Source organism: Canis lupus, chromosome 4, assembly GCF_003254725.2.
Source record: "Canis lupus dingo isolate Sandy chromosome 4, ASM325472v2, whole genome shotgun sequence".
Lineage (NCBI taxonomy): Eukaryota > Metazoa > Chordata > Mammalia > Carnivora > Canidae > Canis > Canis lupus.
In genome coordinates, this window is record NC_064246.1 from 67,307,101 (window position 1) to 67,333,496 (window position 26,396).

The following is a 26,396-nucleotide window of genomic DNA, read 5'->3' on the forward strand; positions in this document are numbered from 1 at the left end:
AGAATATCCCCTGCTCTTTGTTTTCCTCTTACTTCAGCAGACACCCATTCTCAGTGGGCTGGGCAGGAAACCTCTTTCTATGCTCTGCTTCTGGAATGCCCCAGGACTAAATATTTTGGTTTACTAAGTATTTTGGTGTGATTGTATACTTGTAAGTGGGGCCTATAAGAATCAGCGTGGCCAGGCACAACAAAGGCACGCTCCCAAGTGGTAATTGAGAAGGTGGCGGGACCGCTGCCCAGCTACAAAGGGTGGGCGTGGGCAGGTAGAAAGGGAGACCACAGTGGATGGGGAAGCACCCCAGGCTAGCACCCTACAAGACAACAGCAGGAGGAGTGCTGTTGTACAAAGAAAGTGCTGGAAGAGATGGCCACTTCACAACACTTTTGGCTTTAGAAGATGTAATTTACCTGATGCACCAGCTGGGAGAGAGCCGGGAATCAGCTACCCGCCTCACATTTCCGCAGGAAACCGCTAGAACCGCCGTGGTTCCCGCCTGCCTGCCCGCTGCTCTGAGCGGTGGAGCCAAGTGCTCACAGGTGTCAAGGACGGAGGCGGAAAAGGCACCTCTGATGCCGCCCAGGGACTGCGGGTGACCTTTAAAAAGTACATTCCCAGCCCTCAGCAAGTGGAAAGAGGGGCCTTGAGGCGAGGCGGCTCCCCCAGCGCTAGCTGGGCCCCCCACCCCCACGGCGCCCGGGTCCCAGGTTCGGGGTGGGCGCAAAGGGCGCACAGGCTGGCAATTTCGCCCGAATCAGAGAACCTGTTTCCTGGGTCCCCCCCTCCCCCGTTAAAAAATAGACCAGTGAGGGATCCTTTATGATTCCTCCACCCGCCAGATCCCACCAGGAGGCAGCGAAGCCCCCTCCCCCCTCCCCGGGTCCTCGGGCCCCTCCGCCCGCAGACTCCTTTGCTCCCCAGCTCGGTGGCGCCACCCCGCAGCCCCTGCCCGACGTGAGCAAAAGCGCCCACACCTCGGCCAGAAGTTTTTAAGACTTCATTACCTGGAGAGAGAGAGGGAGTGACAGGGAAGAGGACGAGCAGGGGAAGAGCAGGGGAGAAGCCGACTCCCCCGCGGCTGAGCCGGAGCCTCGGCGCTGGACCTCAGGCCCCCCCAGACGGTGACCCGGGGCGAAGGCGCTGGACCTCAGGCCCCCCCAGACGGTGACCCGGGGGGAGGGCGCTGGACCTCAGGCCCCCCCAGACGGTGACCCGGGGCGAAGGCGCTGGACCTCAGGCCCCCCAGACGGTGACCCGGGGGGAGGGCGCTGGACCTCAGGCCCCCCCAGACGGTGACCCGGGGCGATGGCGCTGGACCTCAGGCCCCCCCAGACGGTGACCCGGGGGGAGGGCGCTGGACCTCAGGCCCCCCAGACGGTGACCCGGGGTGATGGCGCTGGACCTCAGGCCCCCCAGACGGTGACCCGGGGGGATGGCGCTGGACCTCAGGCCCCCCAGACGGTGACCCGGGGGAAGGCGCTGGACCTCAGGCCCCCCCAGACGGTGACCCGGGGGCGATGGCGCTGGACCTCAGGCCCCCCAGACGGTGACCCGGGGTGATGGCGCTGGACCTCAGGCGCCCCAGACGGTGACCCGGGGGAAGGCGCTGGACCTCAGGCCCGCCAGACGGTGACCCGGGGTGATGGCGCTGGACCTCAGGCGCCCCAGACGGTGACCCGGGGGGAAGGCGCTGGACCTCAGGCCCCCCAGACGGTGACCCGGGGGAAGGAGCTGGACCTCAGGCCCGCCAGACGGTGACCCGGGGTGATGGCGCTGGACCTCAGGCGCCCCAGACGGTGACCCGGGGGAAGGCGCTGGACCTCAGGCCCCCCAGACGGTGACCCGGGGGAAGGCGCTGGACCTCAGGCCCCCCAGACGGTGACGGGGGGGGGGGGGGGGGCGAAGGCGCTGGACCTCAGGCCCCCCAGACGGTGACCCGGGGCGAAGGCGCTGGACCTCAGGCCCCCCAGACGGTGACCCGGGGGAAGGAGCTGGAGCTCAGGTCCCCCAGATGGTGACCGAGGCGAAGGCAGAGGCTGAACCCACCGCGCCACCCAGGCCCCTGGGTAAGAATGATTTTTCAGACTCTGATATTTTGCAGAAGGAATGGAGAAACAGTTCCTCAATTCCCTGAACGACAATTAATTGTAAAGATGAATCCTGGAAAATTCTCTTTACTGCAAACGGAGGTGATTTCGCCTCGCAGGGGAGGGAAATAAACGAAGAGGAAATGAGAGAGGGAGACGAACCATAAGAGACTCTTAACCATAGGGAACAAACCGAAGGTTGCTGGAGGGGTGGGGAGGGGGGAGGGGAGCCGCGGTAACTGGGGGTGTAATGAGCCCTGGGTGTTCTATGAATCTGATGAGCCCCTGAACTCTACCTCTGAAGCTAATGATACACTCTATGTTAATTAATTGGATTTAAATAACATACAACTAAACCGAATAAAATAAAAATAAACCTAGGAAGAGTCCAGAAGGCAGGTTGGGTTTGGAGCCCTCAAGGGTCCCTGGCTGCAGGAGGTCCTGGCAGATTGGAGCCAGAGTCCCAGGGCCCACTGCAGCCAGCCAGGGTCCACTGGCACCCCAGTCTTGGGAGACCCCTGGGGCCCCAGGCTGTGCGCTGCACAAAGGTGGCCTCTGTAATTCCCATAGCCTGCTGGGACAGAACCAGCCCTCCCCTTAGTGCTTCAGGCTCCAAGGCAGGAGCTGGGGCCTCTTCTGGGCTTGGCTCTGTCTCTGTCTCTATCCCCCTCACTCCCAGGGCCCCAGAGAGCAGGGACTTTGTATCGCATCCAGCCCTGCCCTGAGGGTTCAGCAGAGCCAGGGGTTGAGGGAGTAGAGGGTCTCTCCTCTTGAGTGATGGCCACTTTGGGGCTTTACCCTATGCAGAACTGCAAGTCCCAGAGGCTGCCCTACCACAGCTCCTGCAGAGCTGCAGGCAAAGGATTCAACAATAGCTCAACTTTATGTTTCTTATCCTGATCCCAATCCCATTCTGCCCCAAGGAGGCAAGTTGTGAAGTTTTCCCATTTAAACTTTTCTTCTGAATGAAATAGATGGACAGCATCCGGTAACCGATTCTTCCTAAGTATATTTGTGCAACCGGCATTAGCCAAAGAATGAACTTCATTCAGGGTAGATTTGCTGCCCGGTGAATTTTGCAGTCCCATTTACATTTTGCGGGGTAGGTTGGCATAACTGTTAGGATTTTAGCCTTGCTAAAATGTGGATTATACTCTGAATTTGACCAGCTGCTGATAAGAGAGTTTTTAGGGGACTATTATTCTCTCAATGAATTCAAGATGTGTTTTACTTATTAACCCCCTCCCCTCCCCTCCACGAAGTGTTTCTATTGGAATCACTCCAGAAAAAGTTCTGGATGAGATAAAGAAACAATTCTGAACAATAATTTATATCCCATCTTTACTCATTTTTTTTTTCTTAAACACACTTCCCAAGAAAAAAAGGCCAAAAAAGAAAATGAAGGACTTTGAGTAATTTATGTCTCCAACACACATCTAAGTTAACAGTTCCTAGAGTGGTGAGCTAGCTCTTACTGAAAACAATCCCCTTAAATATTTTTTTTTTGAGACTGAAAAGGCCAAAATATCACCCTGTGGCCCAAGAGAGGTGGATAAGCAGGTACTTTGCAGTTCCCTGCAGACGTGATGTTCACAGGAGTCTAGCAACAGCATCCACATCAGCCACGGTGGCCCAGGAAATCCTGACAGAGAGGAGGGTAGGGTGGGCACAAGGTGGGATCCTGGAACTGAAGAGGTGAGGTGAAGGAAGCAGAGAATTAACCCAGGGCAAGAGAGTCTGAACTTTCATACCACACAGCACAAAATCCCAGTGAATTTTCTTGTTCTAGAGAAATGGCAGAAGAAGGATTTCAAGAGTTATTATACTTAAGCACACACTTAACACTGATGACCGTGCTGGGAATTGTTAAGCCACTGTTCCCTTTGAACCCCAGAAAAGTGCCAATAAACTAATTCCATTCCCTTTCTTTCTTTTTTTTTTATTTAATTTTTATTTATTTATGATAGTCACACAGAGAGAGAGAGAGAGAGAGGGAGAGACATAGGCAGAGGGAGAAGCAGGCTCCATGCACCGGGAGCCCGATGTGGGATTCGATCCTGCGTTTCCAGGCTCCATGCACCGGGAGCCTGACGTGGGATTCGATCCTGGGTTTCCAGGATCATGCCCTGGGTCAAAGGCAGGCAAAAACCGCTGCGCCACCCAGGGATCCCTCCATTCCCTTTCCTATAAAGAGGTGGAGTGCTTTGGAAGACCAGCAGTCCAGAGTGGAGATTTGAAGCCAGCACACCCACTCCTTACCTTAGGGCATAAAGGCAACACTGTCAAGGGTGGTGGCTTGTGATTTGTTTCCCCTTGCCCAGGCCACATCTGCCTTCCCACAGCACCCCAGGATTCTTCCTGTCTGTGAACTCCATTGCTCACATATCAAATCCAGATCTGGAGAGTGTGAGACCGAAGGAGCACTTCTTGGGATTTTTGTCTGCACCTGAGAGAGAGACAGAACCCTGGCCCTGAGAAGCCAAAGCTTACCTGGGGCTTTTAGGAAGTGAGAGATGGGCAGCCCTGGTGGTGCAGCGGTTTAGCGCCACCTGCAGCCTAGGGTGTGATCCTGGAGACCCGGGATCCAGTCCCAAGTCAGGCTCCCTGCATGGAGCCTGCTTCTCCCTCTGCCTGTGTCTCTGTCCCCCGCCCCCGGAATAAATAAATAATCTTAAAAAAGAAAGTTCTTCCCTTAATTTATCTCTTTAAAAAAAAGAAAGTGAGAGATGCTATAGATACTATAGATGCAGCATAACAACTTGAAGTGATCCGTGGGCCCCTGAGATGAAGTTGGAGAGAAGGGCCAGCACAGTGGAGCAGGAAAGTTCCCTGGCTGAATGGAGTCCCTGGGGCTGCTGGCTGCTGGACCTCTTGGAGGCCCAGTACTTGAGAGCAAGTTTGACCAGGGGTCGTCCTGACCTCTGTGGCTCTGATGTCTGGGTGCCCCCCCACCAGCAAAGCCAGGTGACCAAGAGTCCTGCCTAGAAACAGCATCCCCACAGCCACCCCTAAACCTGGTCCTTCTCCAATAGACAAACCAGGAACATATGGGAGGAAGAATTTCCCTTCTGTGGGAATTGAGAAAAAGAGGAAAATGTACAAAGCAGTCTCAAGGAACCCCCCCCCCCGCCCCCGCAAAGAGGCAGGTGGCTACAGGCTCCTCAGTGGGTCTGGATGGTCTGGGGGTGCCTTGGGTTACTTGTGGGTTTCCTTTTTTTTTAAATTTTATTTATTCATGAGAGACACAGAGAGAAAGGCAGACATAGGCAGATGGAGAAGCAGGCTCCTCGCAGGGAGCCCGATGTGGGACTCAATCCCAGGACTCTGGGATGGCAACCTGAGCTGAAGGCATATGGCCAACCACTGAGCCACCCGGGTGCCCCTCCTCATGGGTCCCCTGATGGGTGGGGGCGCCCCGCTTCGGGTCTTCCAGGCTCTCCACATCTGTTACTGGGCAGTGCCAGCATAGCAGCCCACAGATGGGTAAGCATATCCCAGTGGAAGTCTTGGCGGTGGCTTCAGAAGCTGCCAGCCCATGGGGTTTAGTGATTTCCTGGCCTCTTGAACAGTCCTAAATGGATAGAAAGAAGCAGGATGGTGACAAGAAGCTTAGGAGCAAAGTGCAACAGAAGATGGAATTAGAGATATTAGCATAAAAGCCTATCATGTTGGTTGAAATTATCCTGAGTCAAACTCTGTGGCTAATAGATTGGCATAGTGGCTGAAAATAAGTACTTTGGGCTTGGGGGAGAGGACTATTTAAGGGGACCCTGGTTTATACAGAGATTATTACTGCTCGGAATCCTACTGGTAATCCTGGAGCAGAGACTAGATCCCTGTACTGCCAGCAGAGTAATGCTGGCCGGTAGCCCCTCAGGGATGATCTGAGATGTCAATGAGGAGCAGGGAAGGAGTAGTTGCCCAGGTCCTAGCGGGGTCTTTCACTCTCCCAGCTTTGACTTCTATGTCTGAGTTGCTAAATTGAAAGGCCTTCAGAAGGTGTGCATGTGTGTAACAGCCAGAAGCCGAGATCTCAGGCTCCAGAGGAAGGCCGAGTTAAGATGAGTTCTGTGTCTTTCTAAACAAGTGACCCTCAGCAAGTTTTCTAATTTCTCTAGGCCTTATTTTATAATATTTGAAAAGGAAGCCAAATTTGTTCTTGTTTCACAAGGTAGCTTTCATGAATGCATTCGATAGTACTCGTTAAAGTTTTGACAGGTGTCTGGCAAAAAATAATTTCCTCAGTTGTTCCTAATATCATTATTACTGATTTTACAAGGCACAGAAAGATGATCTCAATGGGAACAAATGTAAAATGGCAACTTTTTTGATGTACTCATTCTGTAAGTGCGTTATTTTTACTTCTCTTAACCGTGATGAGACTGTGTTGTAATACATTCTTCATCTGAGTCAGTGTACCACAACATTGATGGACACAAATGGAATTTCTCGTTCAGATATTAGTGCTTACCGTAATGAAATTTGATGATTATCAACATTTAACAGGCAAGTTGGGAGAGTCTTCCATGTTGTAGGTGCTGTGATGGGAGCCACACACACAAAGATGAAAAAGTGCCTGCAGCCTTCACAGACCTTGCAAACTAGTGAGAGCGCAAAGACATAGTCAAGAGACCTTGCTCTCTTGAGTACAGCCAACTCCATGTGCATCAGGCTATCTGTTTAAAGACCAGAAAGAAATGGTACTGAATATGTTTTTTTTTCCCCACGGATTGAGAAAAATAGGCAGTTATAGAATAATAGATGAGGAATAATGAAACAGTAAAAAAGGATGATCAGCATCAAGTACCGACAAAGTGCATTAGTAAAAGTACATAACAGGAATAGCAGATCAGAATCAAGGAGGCAATAGACTCGAGTGTAAATATTGACAGAGTGTCTCCTTGGATTACCTTTGGCTCTAAAGTTCTGGGAGAATCCTGACGCAAGGTAATCCTAGCATGTTCATGCTAAAATTTACTGAATTGACATTGGCAGCCCAAACAGATTCTTGAAAATATTTTGCACATGTATCTATTTTGCACACGATTTTTCATCATAAACACACTGTCTGAATGCTCAAGTTTGAATGAATTTATCCTGGTATGTGTCAGACACCTTTGGATGTGGTCCTTTTTTTAATTCAAATTTTTATTTTATTATTTGTTTATTTTTATTTATAAAGATTTTATTTATTTATGCATGAGGGGCACAGAGAGAATGGTAGAGACATAGGTAGAGGGAGAAGCAGGCTCCCTGCGGGGAGCCCAATGTGGGGACTGGACCCCAGGACCCCAGCATCATGCCCTGGGCGAAGGCAGGTGCTCAACCATGGAGCCACCCAGGTGCCCCTCAAATATTATTTGGAAAAATTCAAGTACACACTCTATGTACAAATAGAGAAAAAAGTACAAGGAACCCTTATGTATTGCCCAGTCTTCTTTTTATTTTTGAAGATTTTATTTATTTATTCATGAGAGACAGAGAGAGACGGGAGGGGCAGAGACACAGGCAGAGGGAGGAGCTGGCTCCATGCAGGGAGCCCAATGTGGGACTCAATCCTGGGATTCCAGGATCACACCCTGAGTGGAAGGTAGGCACTAAATCGCTGAGCCACCTAGGGATTCCCTATTGCCCAGTCTTTAACCATGATCGACCTTTGGCAATCTCATTTGATCTATGTGTCCCAGATTTCAGGTAGAATGTTTTATTTTATTTTATTTTATAGATTCCATTCATTTGAGCAAGAGAGAGAGAAAGAGCACATGAGGTGGGGGGCGGGCAAAGGGAGAGGGAGAAGCAGGGAGAAGCAGACTCCCTGCTGAGCAGGGAGCCCAATTCAGAGCTAGATCCCAGGACCTGGAGATCACTGACCTGAAGCTGAGATCATGATCTGAGCAGAAGGCAGGTGCTTAACAGACTGAGCCACCCAGGGGCCCCTTCAGGTAGAAAGCTTGAAACCAGATCAGAAACATCTTATCATTGTACCTGTCAATACTATAGCATTTATGTAGAACAGATCAGACTTTGTTCATAATGCCATCATCATATCTTATAACTTTAACAGGAATTCTTTAATACCATTTGGCAGTCAGTACTCATTTCATCCTCTTCTGGTTGCCTCAAAAGTATCTTTTTTAAAAAAATATTTATTTATTTTAGACAGAGAGAGACAGAGAGAGACAGAGAGCGCACCCATGAGCTCGCAAGCACTGGGGGGATAGGAAGAGGGAGAGAGAGAGTCCTGAGCAGAGTCTGTGCTGAGCATGGAGCCAACCCAGGGTTCAATCTCACAACCCTGAGATCACAACCCAAGCAGGAACCAAGAGTTGGATGCTTAATTGACTACCACCCAGGCACCCCAATATTTTTTTTAAAAAACTTTTTTATTTTTAAGTGGGGCTCAAACTTACAACCCTGAGAGTAAGAGTCCCATGCTCTACTAACTGAGCCAGCCAGGCATCCTCAAAAGTACCTATTTATATTTGAATTCTTTACATGAGGATTCATGTACTGCATATGGTTAATATATCTCTTGACACTCTTGATTTATGATTCCCAGTACACCTTTTTTTCCTTGCCTTTCATTTCTGAAAAAGCAGGGTAATGTATCCAGTAGAATCATCCACATTCTGGATTTGACTGACTGATTGCTATGTGTTGCTTTTTCTTTTATTCCTCATAAGTCTTGTATGCTGTTAGATTTATAGGTATGATTGGATTTAGACTGAATTTTTAGGGACAAGAATACTTCATAGGTGGTGCTGTGTTTTCTTTTAATTAGGGGCCATGTAGCCTGTATTGTATCACCCTAATCATGGGTCCCTCTGTTAGTGAGAGTCAGAAATTATTAGAGAAGCTCCTGGGTGAGAACCATGCTTCAGGATCGGCTTCAGTATGAGAACTGCCTACAGCTAAGACTAAAGGAAAAGAAGAAGGTTGGTAGCTTAATGTGGAAATCCCGACATGCTTCACAATGGACAATGGCTGGGAAGAGGGACAGTTTATGGAAAGAAGAAAAGCTTCCATTCATTGAAGGATACATGAAAAGTGATAGATGACACTAAATAGAAGGTTAATATAGAATGGCTAAAGTGAACATGGAGAGAAGCTGCAAATCATTCTTGAGAAGGTAACACACTAAATAAAACTATGAAACTATCAAGAAGACACAAGTTAGAAACATGGGTGACTCATTGCTCTGGTGGTAAGGACTTGAAGTGAATAGACCTGTCAAGGGCTGGTATTGCTGTTAATTCTGAAAAGCATGATGGCAGTGTGTGTGGAAGGTCGTGTCCTTTGTTCTTCTAAACCCCACTCCTGGACCCGTATCACAGAAAGGGTCTCCTCTAGGTCCCTGGGGATTCCTACAAGATGCCGCTCATCTCGATATTGTTTGTGAGGGAGAGGGGCTGGAGGCAACTGTGAGGTTTCTGTAAAATGTCCTGTATTCATTCTAGAACACGGCGTGTAGCAGTTGGAAAAACAAGTTGCGCATAGAGCTAAATTGATTAATCTTAAAATCCTAATGAGGAGTGAATTATTAAATAGAAGTTTGTACCAGAATAACATTTCTATATGTGAAGAATGTTTACACACCCAAAGCTACAAATTCTATACAATACATAGATAACTACTTGTAAGCCAAAATTTTACCTGCAGCATTGTTTATAACCTAACTTAGAAGTGATATGTCACGACTTTCATCATATTTATGGATCATACAGATCAATCTCAGAACAATGTGCGAGGGGACCACATAAACGTGTACATGCCAGAACCATTGCTGGCCATCTTGGAGGCTGGCTATCACATTACTTTAAAGTTTAGTCCAGATGAAGAAAAGTAGTTACATAATAATTCTCAAGAGGTATAATATCATTAATGCAGCAAAAGTTCCTACAAACCATATAAAACCGCTCCAAATTTAAAGAAATAGAAATTTAAAATTGGGATATATATTTTACCTATCATAGGTATTTTAAGTTGTTGATACCCCATGTTATTAAGAGTGTAGGGCAGTAGACACTCTCATATACTTCAAGTTGAATTTGTTGCTACTGTATTTTGAAGACAATAAAGCTAAATGAACTAACTTTATAACACACAGAACTTTATACAACATATAAATTTAACTTTTAGCAATATATTTCACCATTTCATACGATAAAGATAACTTAAGCTAAAGAGTCGAAACTGGGAAATGTCTAATCATAGGAAATTGGAAATAAACATTCCCCTTAAAATGACATATATGGTTGGTAAAAAAAAAGTGAGCAGTCACTATAGCCATAATAAAAGTTGGCTGGATATTAAGGATGTTAAGAGGTAAAAGAGAGTCACAATGGTATCTAGATTATGATTTTTTTTTTTAGATTATGATTTTTTTTAAGGTTTTATTTATTTATTCATTAGAGACACAGGCAGACACAGAAGCAGGCTCCATGGAGGGAGCCTGATGTGGGACTCGATCCCGGGACTCCAGGATCATGTCCTGGGCCGAAGGGAGACTCTACCACTGAGCCACCCAGGCATCCCTAGATCATGATAAAGTATTTGTATATAACTAGAAAAAATACAGGAAGCTCTACAGTTTTTAAGAAATACTTAGGGCATGTTTGGCGTAAAATTCAGAATGTAGAAAATTTTACACAGGCAAGTGAGTGCCCATCCTGATAGAACCCTGAGCACCTTTGCCTGGGGTACCAGTCTGTAACATGGTATTTCCATTGTGGAAAGTATCACTATTTCTGTTAATTGGGAGAAATAAAGAGCATAATACGCCTTCACTTGGCTTCAGATCTGCTTTGATGAAAATAGTCTTGGGGCCAATTGTGTATGGGTTGGGGGGTGGGAATTCAGGCTTTAATAAATTTTGGACTTTAGAATATCTAGTGAGACAGTATAGAACTGTACTCCACAGGCTATCGTGTTTAATGGCAAGCAGGATTGTAGAATACTTCCTTGTCTCAGTCTATACAGGAGATATTTTATTTTTAAGATTTTATTTATTTACTCATGAGAGACACAGAGAGAGAGAGAGAGAAAAAGAGAGAGAGAGAGGCAGAGAGAGAAGCAGGCTCCATGCAGGGACCCGACGTGGGACTCCCGGGTCTCCAGGATCAGGCCCTGGGCTGAAGGCGGCGCTAACCCCCCGAGCCACCCTGGCTGCCCCTATACAGGAGCTATTTATCCCTTTCTCCAACCCCCATTGATTAGTCAGTGTTTTGGAAACAAAAACAGAAAAGTAGAGGAAAAAGAAACTCTAATTTCTGGCAAACTCTTATCTTCAGTGATTGTCACTTTTCTTACATACAATCCTTGGAACCAAAAATTATTGTATTTAAATGAAGGCACCGAGCACCTCCAACATACCCCAATGTCTTCAATTCCTCAGGTGCTAGAATGTATGTTTCACAGCGAACTGTGTTGGAGAAATCAGAATTGAATCTGTAGTAACAGGAATATCAACCTGCAGTCAAACAGATGGACGTAAACAATGTTTTCCAATTCTCCCAGAAAGGCCAACAGTGACAGGATAAGCGACAGCCTCAGACCAGTGAGGGTGACGCGGTGAATCTCGGTGACAGGGAAAGATGGAAAGGGGGGATGGATATATCAGAAAAGAAAGGAATGGAAAGGGTTTAGGAAATAGCTCTTGGGGAAGAAAGCCCGGAGCATTCAAGTACTACAGAGCTAATAGAGTTGGACACTTTGCCCTTCCAGAATTGCTGGAAAAGAGCAACTGGCATCAAATCCCAGTTAACATTTATTGACTTTACACGGTGCTGCATGTATGCCTAAGGGAGTGCACCCTCTAAACACATCGCTAGGGTGGGAACTGTAATTAAACCCTGTTCCCGGGGTCCCGGGGGGGCTCAGTCGGTTAAGCGTCTGCCTTCTGCTCAGGTCGTGATCCCGGGCGTCCTGGGATTGAGCCCCGAATCGGGCTCCCTGCTCAGTGGGGAATCTGCTTCTCCCTCTCTGTCTCCCTCCGCCCCTCCTCCCACCTGTGTGCATGTGCTCTCTCACAAATGAACACATGAAATCATTAAAAACCAAACCAAACCAAACCCTGTTTTCCTTAATGAGGACAAAGAGGCAGAAGGGATAAAGTAAGTTTTGAAAGTCAAGAGGTGAGAAATTTGAAGAATGACTACAGCAGACTTCTGATTCTAAAACCATCAGCCTACATAGCCCAGCTGTCTGGGCCTCCATGGTCACTGGACTCCCTCCCACCTGCCCGCTGCCCCATCCTGGGAATGCAGACTCCTCTTCCTTGGACCTCCTCTGAGTTCCCAAGGTGACAGATACCAAACAAGCCCTCATCTGGTTTGTGTGTTTGGTGGGAGAGAGGAAATTCAAGAAACACTGGTGCCGATGACAAGCTATCTGAAGATACTAGGAGGTACCTCAAGACAGACTCTGAGGGAAAATATCCTAGGCCTAGCAGCAGAACGTTTATTTTTCTTTCTTTCTTTTCTGTGGCTCTATTCTTTTTTTTAAATTTTTTAAAAAAATTTTTATTTATTTATGATAGTCACACAGAGAGAGAGAGAGAGAGAGAGAGAGGCAGAGACACAGGCAGAGGGAGAAGCAGGCTCCATGCAGAGAGCCTGATGTGGGACTCGATTCTGGGTCTCTAGGATCAGGCCCTTGGCCGAGGGCGGTGCTAAACCGCTGAGCCACCCAGGCTGCCCTTGCGGTTCTGTTCTAATAAAACTTTATTTATTTTTTTTATTTTAATTTTTTCTTTTTTTAATTTCAATTCAATTTGCCAACATACGGTATAACATCCAGTGCTCATCTCATCAAATGCCCTCAATGCCCATCACCCAATCACGCCATCCTTCCACCTGCCTCTCCTTCTGCAACCCTCAGTTTGTTAGGAGTCTCTCATGGTTTGTTCTTTTCTAATTTTTCCCTACTGAGTTTCCCTCCTTTCCCTGATAGTCCTTTTCACTATTTCTTATATTCTGCATATGAATGAAACCATAAGAACATTTGTTTCTTGATTGATTTTTTTGCCCCTCTGCTCTTCCCATCATGTTGTCCTATCTCTCGGATCTTAGGCGACAGCTTTGGTGAGACGGTCTTGCTGACTGACTGCCTTCTTATTGCTAATCTTTTGTTTTTGAGAAAGAGATCAGATAAAATGCAGGTTTCATAAGAAGAAAACTACAGTTGTTTTTCTCACCCTGGTAGCACAAGTAGGTGGCAGCTGTGGTTCCACCTGCCTGACAGGAAGGGTGTAATGTGGTGCATACAGCAAATCTCCTGTAAATATTCTGGTTCTAATTTGAACCATTATTGTGCCGTATAAGTAAACTAATTTTAAAGAGGTTTATTTTCTCTAGATAAGTTTACATCTAGGAAAGTCTTTTAGAGTACAGTTTATAAATTGGGTTACCATGCTGCTTTAAGTAGAAGACACAATTGTTTTAAAAAGTTATTTATTATTTATTCATGAGACACAGTGAGAGGCAGAAACACAGGCAGAGGGAGAAGCAGTCTCCCTGCCGGGAGACTGATGCAGGACTTGATCCCAGAACCCCGAGATCACGACCTGAGCCAAAGGCAGATGCTCAACTATGGAGCCACCTTGTGCCCAGAGGGACAGTATTTTTGAATAAAGAAAGAAAGATATCCAAAATATTGATAAATGACAAGTTGTTGATTCCTGTTATAATAGGATTTCTTTGGAGGGAAGTAAAAATAGTATGTTTACATTTGTGTAAAATTATAGAAAGCCTCCAAAATATATCCATTGTGGTTGCTTATCATTTGGGCGGTAGGGAAAGTGAGAATGGAACTTCTGCTTTCACTTTATACTTTACTGTTTTATTTCTTTTTTAAAAATATTTTATTTATTCATGAGACACACACACACACACACACAGAGAGAGAGAGAGAGAGAGAGAGAGAGGCAGAGACACAGGCAGAGGGAGAAGCAGGCTCCATGCAGGGAGCCTAATGTGGGACTCGATCCCGGGTCTCCAGGATCATGCCCTGGGCCGAAGGCAGGTGCTAAACCGCTGAGCCACCCAGGGATCCCCCTGTTTTATTTCACTTGGAAAGAAATATGTATCATTTTGATTATAGAATATGAAGAATAACTAAAAAATAAAAGAATTCTAATGCTATTCACTTTAAAGAATTCTACTGATATTTATGAAGAATGGATATATGATAGGTACTATATGATAAGTTTTATTTTTAGTATCTTATTTATGTATTTATTATTTAGCTATTATTATGTACAATTTACTGGTAAGGAAATGTAGCTTTGCAGAATCTGAGTAATTTGTTTGCATGAGGGGCTGCTTTGCAAGTGTTTAGTCTGGTAATGTAGCTCCCCATTGGGACACCCCACAGCTCTGTGTGTTATAGTCACCACGGCCAAGCATTCACATTCACTTTCCCACTGGAGGGGCCCTTGGGTGGCTCAGTCCGTTAAGCATCTGCCTTTGGCTCAAGTCATGATCCTGGAGTCTGAAGATGGAGTCTGAGGATGGAGTCTGAGGATTGAGCCCCAGAATCAAGCCCCGTGGGGCTCCCTGCTCAGTGGGGAGTCTGCTTCTCCCTCTCCCTGTGCTCCTCTCCCCACTGTTCTCTCTCTCACTCTTACTCTCGCTCAACTAAGTAAATACATAAAATCTTAAAAAAAAAAACAAAACAACAACCAATACTTTTCCACCTGGAGAGACTTATCCAAAATCACGTGGCTACTGAGTGGATATATAACCTATTCAATTTGCTCTTAAGGAAGATTAAAAAAATGATATACATTTTTGGTAAGATATGGGGAAAAATAATGTGGCCTCAGAAGAGTTCAATGGCAGCAGCTCTTTCTGCCCGAGGACACTGCCCCATTCTTTAAAACCGCCTTTTTCCACTGGAAAAACCCCACAAACAAACCCAGGAACAAAAGAGGCACCCCCTGGAGTGCTAAATCCAGAGAAGTGAACCTCCGCAATTGACTGCCACGTCAAGTCTAGAGAAGGAAGAGACAAAAAATACTTACATTAGCGCATGTGAAGCCTTCCTTGAAAACAAGAATGGGAACTCTCTCCAGAAATGTGAATTCCTAGGGGTGGTCTCTAGGTGTCTGGAGGATGGACCCTGAGAGCAAGAGTAAGCCCAACTGGCAAGGGATCACTGAGGATTCCAGTGGTGACCCCAGGAAAGTGGCTTCAGCATTTCCTGGGCTAAGGAGCAGAATGTATCTCCCAGGTGTGAACAGTGTATTTCACTTGCATTGTACAGAGTGGGTGGTACCTGTGGGGCTGTCACACCCAGAGCAGTGGGGTTTCGCAGTGGGGACTCACATTCCCAAGGCAGAAACCTGCTGAGCAGCCTTGGTTTCATCTAACTCCCCAAACCAGAAACTACTCACTGTGTCAGGAGATTTTATTAGGGAATCTTGATTTATACAATCTAAAGTTACACTTATTCTTAAATCAAAATGTTACTGGTCTCCAGTGACTGTGAAAGTTTCCTTGAAAGATCACTTACAATGTTTTGCTCTTACACATTTTTTCTTTTCTATTCTGTCCTGGAAGACGTTAGTGTGTCATAATTTAGAAACTAAGCAGCCCAAATGATATGGGGTAATATAATCTGATACACTTAGGAAGAAAATGCAAAAACACACCTTTACACACAATTGGTTGGATCTCCCTTACCAATCTCTTGGGTACATCTCTGGCCAATCTCATAATTTACTGGATCAATATCATATATCTGAGTAGTCTTATTGTCAGCAATCAATTGAAACTGAATTGAAATTTCCATCTTTCATCCAAATCACATCTTACGGTTGTCTGGAGGCCAAGAAGCCCTCTTGGACAGGATGGTTCCAGTCCAGATACCTCCCACTTGGGTCACCAGTTGCTTTCTATCTGTTCATGATTGTATTAAACTTGTTCTAGACTCAGAGCCCTTGTACTTTATATTCTCTCTTTCTGATAACACCTCTCTCAGACTCTGCACGGCTTCCTCCATTACATTATTCAGATCTCAGTTGAAAGGACACCGCCATATCTGACAATTCCTTGACTGCCCTAGCTTAGATAGCACCCTCCCAGCTACAGTCTTTCTTATCTTGTTTAATATTCTTGATAGTACTTATCATACACACATATATATATATATTTTTTTAATTTGTGAGCATGTTTCCTGCTTGTTTCCTCCCATGAATGTGTCAGGCACATCACACATAATTCACATCTGTGTTGTCAATCACTGTATCTCCAGGGCCTTGATCACCATGTAGCATAATGTAGGCACTTAGTAGGTATTCATGAATGAAAAAGGAAGGAGTTGGGGATCCCTGAGTGGCCCAGCGGTTTGGCGCCTGCCTTTGGCCCAGGGCACGATCTTGGAGACCCGGGATCGAATCCCACATCGGGCTCCGGGTGCATGGAGCCTGCTTCTCCCTCTGCCTATGCCTCTGCCTCTCTCTCTCACGCTCTCTGTGACTATCATAAATAAATAAAAATTAAAAAAAATTAAAAAGAAAAAAAAAAGAAAAAGGAAGGAGTGTATGCAAAATAATCTCCAGGCATTGGCTCAACAGAGGAAGGGCAGGTGTAGATATCTTCCTTGGAAGCCTTTGTTCCTTTGTTTCATTTTGCTTCTCAGAAGATGCAAGTAAACTTGCTATGACCACGTAATGCTATGACCCAATCAGTTAGACCTGTAAAGCTTTCCTGAGTTCTCTAGACCATGTGGCTGAATGGGACCCAGAAACGCTGAGACAGGTCATTGCTGGTGGAAGCTGAGAGTCCTGTGACCTGATTTCCATTCAGGTAGGGATCCTGGAACTCTGCCCCCTTTAACCTGAACCTGGTGGCTTAGCCACAGCGCTTTCCTCTCCAGCCTGGCTTTTCCACTTCTTCCAAGTCCTGCTGTTGGAGCCGGCAGCCCACCCAGTGCTGGGTTCGTGGTACTGTAGGACAGCTTTTCAAAAGCATTTACTTCATTTCATTTGAAGGGCTACATAGTTTTGGGTTTTCAGATGTACCATAGTTTTCCCCAACTCTTTCCTGTAAAACACGTTTGTTTGTTCATTTTAATAGATTTTCTTCTTTCTTTTTTAAAGATTTTATTTTTATTTGTTTGAGACAGAGAGAGAAAGACTGCAAGAGGGGGGAGGAATAGAGAGAGGGAGAAGCAGGCTCCATGCCGGGAGCCCGACGTGGGACTTGATCCTGGGACTCCGGGATCACGCCCTGGGCCAAAGGCAGGCCCTAAACCACGAAGCCACCCAGGGATCCCTGTTTCTCTCTCTCTCTCTTTTTTTAAAGATTTTATTTATTTACTGATGAAAGACACAGAGAGAGATGTAGAGACATAGGCAGAGAGAGAAGCAGGCTCCCCATGCGGAGCCCGAAGCCGGACTCCATCCTGGATCCCAGATCATGACCTGAGCTGAAGGCAGATACTCAACTACTGAGCCACTGAGGCGTCCCCCTCATAACTCTTGTATATTGTTAGATTTAGTGATGTGATTGCATTTAGACTGAATTTTTAGGGACAAGAATACTTCATATGTGGTGCTGTGTTTCCTTTTAATTAGGGGCCATGTAGCCTGTATTCTATCCCCCTGTTCGTGGGTCCCACTGTTAGTGAGAGTCAGAAATTATTAGAGAAGCTCCTGGGTAAGAACCGTGCTTCAGGATCGGCTTCAGTAGGAGAATCTCCTACAGCTAAGACTAAAGGATGAGAAGAAGGTTGGTAGCTTAATGTGGAAATCCCGACATGCTTCACTATGGACAATGGCTGGGAAAAGGGACAGTTTATGGAAAGAAGAAAAGCTTCCATTCATTGAAGGATACATGAAAAGTGATAGATGACACTAAATAGAAGGTTAATATAGAATGGCTAAAGTGAACATGGAGAGAAGCCGCAAATCATTCTTGAGAAGGTAACACACTAAATAAAACTATGAAACTATCAAGTAGACATAAGTTAGAAACATGGGTGACTCATTGCTCTGGTGGTAAGGATTTGAAGTGAATAGACCTGTCAAAAGGCTGGTATTGCTGTTAATTCTGAAAGGCATGATGGAAGTGTTTGTGGAAGGTCGTGTCCTTTGTTCCTCTAAACCCCACTCCTGGACCCATATCACAGAAAGGGTCTCCTCTAGGTCCCTGGGGATTCCTACAAGATGCTGCTCATCTCGATATTGTTTGTGAGGGAGAGGGGTTGGAGGCAACTGTGAGGTTTCTGTAAAATGTCCTGTATTCATTCTAGAACTCGGTCTGTAGCAATTGGAAAAACAAGTCGTACATATAGCTAAATTGATGAATCTTAAAATCGTAATGTATAGTATAATTTCATATTTATATATAACTAGGAAAGACATAGTACCTCAATAGTATTTGTGAAATATTAGGGACAGATGTGCTTTAGAATTCAGAATGCAGAGGATTTTAGTGGACTAGAAGGTGCATATTCTGAGATATTATAACTGTGACCATCCTGGTCTGGGGTAGCATTCTGTAACGTAGCATTACTAATCATGATGTTAAAAAAATATTCATGATGATTGTAATAAAGAGCTTGATATATATTTACTTCAGATCTGTTTTGTTACCTCATAGTTGGTGGACTGAATTGTGAAATAAAAAGACTAGGCTTTAAGAAGTTTTGGACCTTAGAGCTGCTAATAAGAAGTTGTGCTCTCATCTCTGTCTGTGGTCATTGGCAAGGAGGATTGTAGACTATCTACCATAGTCCATTCAGGGACTATTTATCCACATTTCATTCCCCTTTCCTGGTGATCAGTTATTAATTTGGAAAGAAGAAAATAAACAGTAAGGTTAAAAGTGAAAAGTAAAGATGGAATTTCTGGCAATCTCTTATCTTCAACAATTGTCTTTTTTTTTTAACTTGCACTTCTTAGAAGTAAAAATTAAACCAAAAATATTGAAGTATTTAAGGAAAGGCTCACCAGTGTCTCCAGCGTATATCAACTGCTCAAAGTAGTATGATTTATGTTTTTCAGGCTAGCCCTAATCGAAGGAATTGGAATTGACTGAAGTTACAGGACTGAAATAATATCATCCTGGGTTTAATAGGTGGATACAAACAACGCTTTCAATTCTCCGTGGAAAGATCAAGTAAACATTACTTCCTGGGTAAGTTATAGCCTTGACTCCAGGAAGGGTGGTGCAGAGAATCTTGTAACAGGGGGAAACGTGGTGTGATATCTTAGAAAATAAAGAAGGGGGTGCCTGGCTGGCTCAGTCGGTGGAGCATGGGAGTCTTACTCTTGGGGTTGTGAGTTTGAGCCCAAAGTTGGTATAGAGATTACTTAAAAATTTTTTTTAATTTTTATTTGTTTATGATAGTCACACACACACACACACACACACACACACACACACAGAGGCAAAGACACAGGCAGAGGGAGAAACAGGCTCCATGCACCGGGAGCCCAACGTGGGATTCGATCCCGGGTCTCCAGGATCGCGCCCTGGGCCAAAGGCAGGTGCTAAACTAGTGCGCCACCCAGGGATCCCTTAAAAAATTTTTTTTAAAAAAGACTTTATTTTAGAGAGAGAGCCCCTAATGTAGACTTCAAAAAAATATCTTAGGCCTACCCAAGGACTACCTTTTTTTTTTTTTTTTTTAGATTTCATTTATTTATTCATTAGAGACACACACACACACAGAAAGGCAGAGACACAGGCAGAGGGAGAAGCAGGCTCCATGCAGGGAGCCCGACGTGGGACTCAATCCCAGGTCTCCAGGATCACCCCCTGGTCAGAAGGCGGTGCTAAACCGCTGAGTCACCCGTGCTGCCCAAGGACTACCTCTTAATTGTATTTTTCCAATACCCCCTTTTCTCATCTATTGTCCTATCTGCCAAATCTCAAGGCTGTCTTTGAGGCCAGCAAGGTGGCAGCTGCTCCAGTTAATGACCAGGATCACTCACTCATAGTCCCTATCCAAAGGTGATTTTTGGTTGTTCCTGCTGCTCAAACCCAGAGTGTCATGGACCCCAGATAAGACCTCATTGAGCTACACACTGACCCTAAGTTGCATCCCTTTCCAACAGCTGTCCAGTTCCCCTACATACACACACACACACACACACACACACACACACACTCACACAAAAAGACGCTGACATTTGTGTACAGTTTTATTGAAAAAAGAACAAAAATTTTATAAAGACAACAAAGACAAAAACTTCTTACATCATTACTGAGCAAATTGGAGATACCTTAATTGAGCCATAATTTTTTTAAGAGGAAGATCCAATAAGAAGAATAATAGAGCTTTTATTGAGAATATTTTTAAAGGAGATGCAATCAAGATTTCCAAGCTGAGATCTCAAAGTTCCTGTTTGTCAAATGACAGGTGGCAGCTGCCCACGAGCAGGAAGACAAGGAGGAGTCAACCCACTCCAAGCAGATGGAGGAATCTTGGCAGTGTCTTCTTCTAGCTGGCCCCAGAGGAAGGAAGTGCTCACAAGGTCCTGGTTCTGAGGACTCTCTCAAGCTGTCTGTGGACCAGCTGGAGCAGGTTGGCCAGGAAAGTATACCTGGAAGGGAGTCTGTCGGCTTCCTGTGCTTTGCCAACTCTCCAGGTAGTGATTTGAGTCCCATGGGAGTTGGAGTCCTCTGTCTGGTTTTGGCATGTCTGTCCTCTCTTCCAGTGTTCCGGGCACTGGCTGGGATTTCCTTGGCGCCCAAGGCAGATAGCTGCTCTGGGCCCTGGGATACATAGTCGGGTAGACGAGTCTGGAGCAGTGGAAATTCAGAAATTCAGCAGGTGTAGCAGGGGAACAAGATCTATACGACTCTAATTTTCAACAATTACAGTCCCAGAGACACACGGGATCCAGTTCCTGTTGTTGAATTTCTTTCAACAATAGCCCTTTTATGGTGCTGTTTTTTCTTTTCCTCATTCTATTGTTTTCTGTCAGCCTTTCTCAGTCATATTCTGAAACTGTTCTATACCTGGATCATTTCCTCTCTCATCTCATTTTTTTTCCCTGAGATTTTCTTTTCTTTGCAATTTCTAGTTCTTGCGCCTGGATTCCCATGCTTCACTGTCTTCCGAGCTCATGTCCTCTTTGATCTTTCCCATTCTTGCCCACAACTTGATTCTGTTGGGCCCTCAAACCTGGCGGTCCCAGGGCTGATGCAGGGTAAAAGCCACTCCTCCCCTATGGAACTCATGTCTTTCCATACTGTGGAGGCCAACCTGCCTCCTTGTCGTTAAAAGATGGAATATTACTCAGCCATTAGAAACGACAAATACCCACCATTTGCTTCAACGTGGATGGAGCTGGAGGGTATTATGCTGAGTGAAGTAAGTCAATCGGAGAAGGACAAACAGTGTATGTTCTCATTCATTTGGGGAATATAAATAATAGTGAAAGGGAATATAAGGGAAGGGAGAAGAAATGTGTGGGAAATACCAGAAAGGGAGACAGAACATAAAGACTCCTAACTCTGGGAAATGAACTAGGGGTGATGGAAGGGGAGGAGGGCGGGGGGTGGGGGTGAATGGGTGACGGGCACTGAGGGGGGCACTTGACGGGATGAGCACTGGGTGTTATTCTGTATGTTGGTAAATTGAACACCAATAAAAAATAAATTTATTATTAAAAAAAAAGAAATCTGAACGAGAGGGAGGGGAAGAAGAGCAGACAGAGAGACTTTTGGACAGGAAGGGAGGCCGATCAGATGGGGAAGCTCCCTCCACATCCAAACCACAAAGCCACTCCAACTCCTCTCTGACCATCTACTATTTTTTTTAAGATTTTATTTATTCATGAGAGACCAGAAAGAGAGAGGCAGAGACACAGGCAGAGGGCTCCAGCAGGAGCCTGATGTGGGACTCTATCCCAGGACCCGGGGATCACGACCTGAGCCAAGTCAGACACTCAACCACTGAGCCACCCAGGTGCCCCTGACCACCTACTTCCATTCTCTGATCCCAATGACCGAGCGTGCTTACTCAGTTCTGCAAGGCGGGCAAGGCAAATGTGGGTTTGTCTTCGTTTTTGAAGCAATCGCAAGACTTCAGCTCTTCTACACAGATATCTGTGGTTTACGGTGGTTTGACTTATGATCTCCTGACTTTATGGTGGTGCTAAAGTGATACACATTCCATAGCGATTGTACTTTGAGTTATGAATTTGAATTTTTTCCCCAGGCTAGTGATACATGGTACGATTCTCTCTTGTGATGCTGGGCAGTGACCCCCACAGCTCCCATGATCACGAGGGTCAGGAACCCACGTGCTTCCAACCATTCTGTTCTCATACGTGTTTGCACACAAGCATTCTGTTTTTCACTTTCAGTATAGCATTCAATAAATTATGTGAGAGGGTCAACACTTTGTTATAAAATAGGCTTTGTGTTAGATGATTTTGCCCAACTGTAGCCTAATGGAAGTGTTCTGAGCACAGTGAAGGTAGGCCTGGCTAAACTGTGATGTTCAGTAGGTTAGACGTATAAAATGCTTTTTCAACTTCTGGTATTTTCAACTTATGATGAGTTTATTGGGACATAACCTCATCATAGTGAAGAATGGTTTGTGTTGAAATGTAGAACTGTCTGTGCGAAAGGAGAAATGTCCTCATAGGAAGACTAAATTAATGCCAGCGCCCATTTTCTGGGTCTTGATTTCTAACATCTGAGGGGACAGAAAAATTTAAAAGACAAACGTGTCCTTACTACAAGCTTTTTCACATCTCCCAGCGCAGCCATTTCCATGTAGGGTGCAGGCTGCAGGACTGAAGAAGTAGAAATCTTTCTCCTAGGACACCAACAGGAAAGAGTAACTCTCTGCAGCATCTAAGACTCCGAGGCCACAGCCTCACCACGCCAAATGGCTGCACTCAGGAGCCTTCACGTTTGCTGGATCTTTACTAGAGTCCATATGGATATTGGTACAAGGCAGGTCCCAAGAGAAGGCGGGAGAGGCGGATTCTGTAGCTGCTAGAATTGTCTGACCTGGGGCTGATGCCCTGGAACCCCACAGCTGTCAATTCAGATAGCACAAGGCTTAAGGTCTTCCTTTTTCTATTTATCCCCCTAAACTTAACCTGTACCTTCCCCCTTGCTAATGCATCCTCCAGAGCATTCAAGGAACGCTGACATCTGCTGTCCGCACTCAGCTGGAGGGTCACACTCAGCTTCAAGGGAGACAGACCCCTGACCAGGTGTCCTCTGCTGTTCCCTCCCTCGCCAATAATACCTCTGACTTCGGGCAAAGTGTTCTAGTTCACCTCCAGCTCTTCCTGCCCCAAGGCCACCTATATTCCTATTGAGCCTGATGCCACCCTCTGAGAGGTAAGCTCACACTGGAAAGTAGGAAGGAGGGTTCAATTGCTGTATACATACACAGTAAGAGAACCGTGACAAGTGTAAGTAGAGGTAAAAGTTCCTTGGCACATCATAGATCCCATTAAGAGCGTTTTTCTCCTAACTTAAAAAAATCTGTAAGTCATCCAGGAGAGGAAAAATCAGGAACGTTCTGTATGGCAGGAAGAACTTCCAGAGGCGGGTCGCAGGCTCCTTGCAGGGCCCGGGCCGAGGCGCTGGGTGTCCCCTATCCGGGCCCGCCGCCGCCGCCTCGGGTCGCGGTGCCCGCAGCTCCGTGGCCGTCCGGGCCTGGACGCGCGCGCTCGGCCGCGGTTCTGGCCCCGGCAGGTGGGGCCCGGGGCTCCCGCCCGCACCGCGGCGCCCGTCCCCGCAGGCCTGGGGGCGCCGGCAGGAGCGCGGCTGAGCCCCCGGCAGTGCGCGGGCGCCCGGGGGCAGGAGCGGCTCTGGACCTGCCCCCGCGAGGCAGCTCCCCCAGCCGCGGCCGGCGGGGATCCCTCGCCTCGGCCTCCGGAGCCGCCCGGGGCGGGGGGGCGGGGGGGGCACCCAGCTCGGGTCGGGGCGCTGCTCTGGGGCCCGGGGCGTGCGAAGGACGGTCCCAGTCCCGGGGGCGGATCCTCATTTGCCTTGCAAAGTGCCTCCGAGCCCCGTAGGATTAAGGAGAAAATTGCGTCATTCTGGGAGCCGCTGCTGAAATTGGGTTTTGATGATTGGATCAGGCCGAGGCCTGGCTGGTGGGTGGGGAGATTGGTCCAGTGTTGACAGCTTCCACCCGACATAGACGGTTGCAGACAAGCCTAGACGAGTCACACTTACTAAACTAATTCTCTTCCCTTAACACAGAGGCATTGCCTGGCAGTGGAGACGAGACTCCGGTGAAGCCGGATCATAATCCGAGATCGCAGAGCTCCTTCAGGTTAGCGATGGACTGAGAACCAGGGCCTTACGCACGTGTATCAGGTAAGGAGTGAGCAGAGGATAGTGAGGCAGGGTAGGGAAAAGGGGGCCTCATACCTACTTAGAGTTGTAATTTTTCTATTTTTGTCTACACTAAACTACCTGAAAGGAACATCCAAAATTGCTATGATTTTCATACCTCTTGGGCAAATGGATTGACTTAAAGTCACATTCTCAGTAGTGTTTTTGCTGAACCCTATCCATTTTAATGCAATCGTGTGCATTATAAGCTATTTCCCTTATTTGCTTTCCCTTCTTCCACTGCATACTATTTTACTTTAAATGTGTATTTTCCTATCAACCAGTCTTGTAACATGTGATTTATTTTTCCATGTGCTTCTATTTTCAATTCATGTAAAAACTATTAGATTGTATGTTATTTATCATTTTGCACTCATTTGCCAATTCCTAGGATCTTTACATGGACTTTGATCTATTGCTTCCCAGTCTGGTGTATTAGCCTTTGATGAGTCTCTGCCACTCCTTACCCATCTGCTGTCCCCAGTGGACACTCAGATTGCCACTCGGTCACCATCACCATCTATACTAGTCCCTTACAGACCTGTGAGAGAATTTCTCTAGGCTATGAACTGGTGAGCAGAATTGTACCATAGCAAGTATATAAACCTAATTTTCCTGAGTTCTTCCAGATTGTGCGTTAGCACGAAAGCAGCATTTACCTTCTGACAGTGCATGAAGATTATTCCATGCACACATTCCTCACAAGCCCTTGGAGAGGCCTAGCGGGCATTAGAACACTCACTAGGGGTGGCGATTAGCTGTGGTGGTGGCCACCTGATTCAGTCTGTTCTGACTGCTGCCAGGGTCTGTCCTGGTGTGTCAATCTGCACTGTGCTTTGAGAGCCATTCTCTGATGTTCAATAGAAAAATCTCTGTTCACCTTTCTGTTGGATTTGAAGCTATCTTAATTTGCTCAAACCCTTTATGCTTAAACTATTAAGTTTCTGTCACAAAAAAAGACAAAAAGCACAAAAACCAAAAATCCCAAATGCAAAAACACCAAAACCAGAAAAAGAAACAACAGTGACCTCACATTCAACTTCATACTTTAGCTTAATGTAATCTCTTTTCTTTGTAGCAACCTGGGTAGAATTAATCTAGATTTTTCCTCATAAAATAATTAAGTATTTGAAGGATTTTTTTCTAGTTTCAGGATATTTCAAGATTTTTATTTTCAAGTAATTTCTACACCAAACATGGGCTTGAACTTACGACCACGAGATCAAGAGTAGCATGCTGTACCAACTGATCCAGCCAGGTATCCCTATTTCAAGAATGTTAGTTTGCCATTGTCCAGGATTTTTAGATGAGAAAAAGGGTAAATATAAAAGAAAAAGCAAATTCCCCTCGTCACATCTGGAAATTTTACATTTTTCCTTATAAGCCCTTCCATCAAGAATTATTTAAATAAAGACATTTTGATCATTTACATGTGTGCTAATTTCATTCACACAGGAATCTTGGGGCAGGAGCCAGGAGGGCTGCTTCCCAGGACCTCTTTTGATCCTGATGGGATGTCTACAGATCCAGATCACACGCTGATTGGAGCCCAGCTCTATGGTTGGGGTGGGGAAGGTGGGTAGAGTAGAACCGCAGAGAAACTAAAGATGTAGGAACTGTTCCTTGGCTAAACTCAGAAGAATTGTTCAAGCAGAAAGATATCCTACTTAACCAGATTCTCAGATCCCTGCCTCATTGTATATCCACTCCCCGACTCACCCAGATTTTAAGGCTGACTTTGTATGAGGCTAAAATTGGCACTCCTTTGTCCCTGGTCAGCTTGAACACTTCTAACCCAACCCTGCCCAGGACCAAAGAAGAGGAGAGCTCTAAATTCCTACCGCTAGTAGGTCCCAAGGGTAGCTCAGGATCAGAGCTTTGTCCCCGGCCCTTCACCCTTCACTCTTCTCCCTTCTCCAGCTCCATACCTTTATTCAGAGTACTAATGGGAGAGAAAAAGGACTTCCTCACATATGCACCCTCC

The 26,396-nt window shown here is 46.1% G+C and overlaps 2 long non-coding RNA genes across 2 annotated transcripts; one reads left to right on the forward strand and one right to left on the reverse strand.

Annotated features, from left to right (window-relative positions):
* The first annotated feature begins 1,916 nt into the window (after window positions 1-1,916).
* Window positions 1,917-25,841, forward strand: LOC112652820 (uncharacterized). Its single transcript, XR_003131745.3, has 5 exons — window positions 1,917-2,066; window positions 19,096-19,228; window positions 20,457-23,404; window positions 24,278-24,394; window positions 25,560-25,841. It is a non-coding gene; the product is annotated as an uncharacterized LOC112652820 (long non-coding RNA).
* On the reverse strand, window positions 4,724-15,314 carry LOC118354403 (uncharacterized). The gene is made up of 3 exons (XR_004814829.2): window positions 15,109-15,314; window positions 6,559-6,763; window positions 4,724-5,658 (listed from the first exon to the last, which is right to left on the reverse strand). It is a non-coding gene; the product is annotated as an uncharacterized LOC118354403 (long non-coding RNA).
* Window positions 25,842-26,396: the final 555 nt, after the last annotated feature.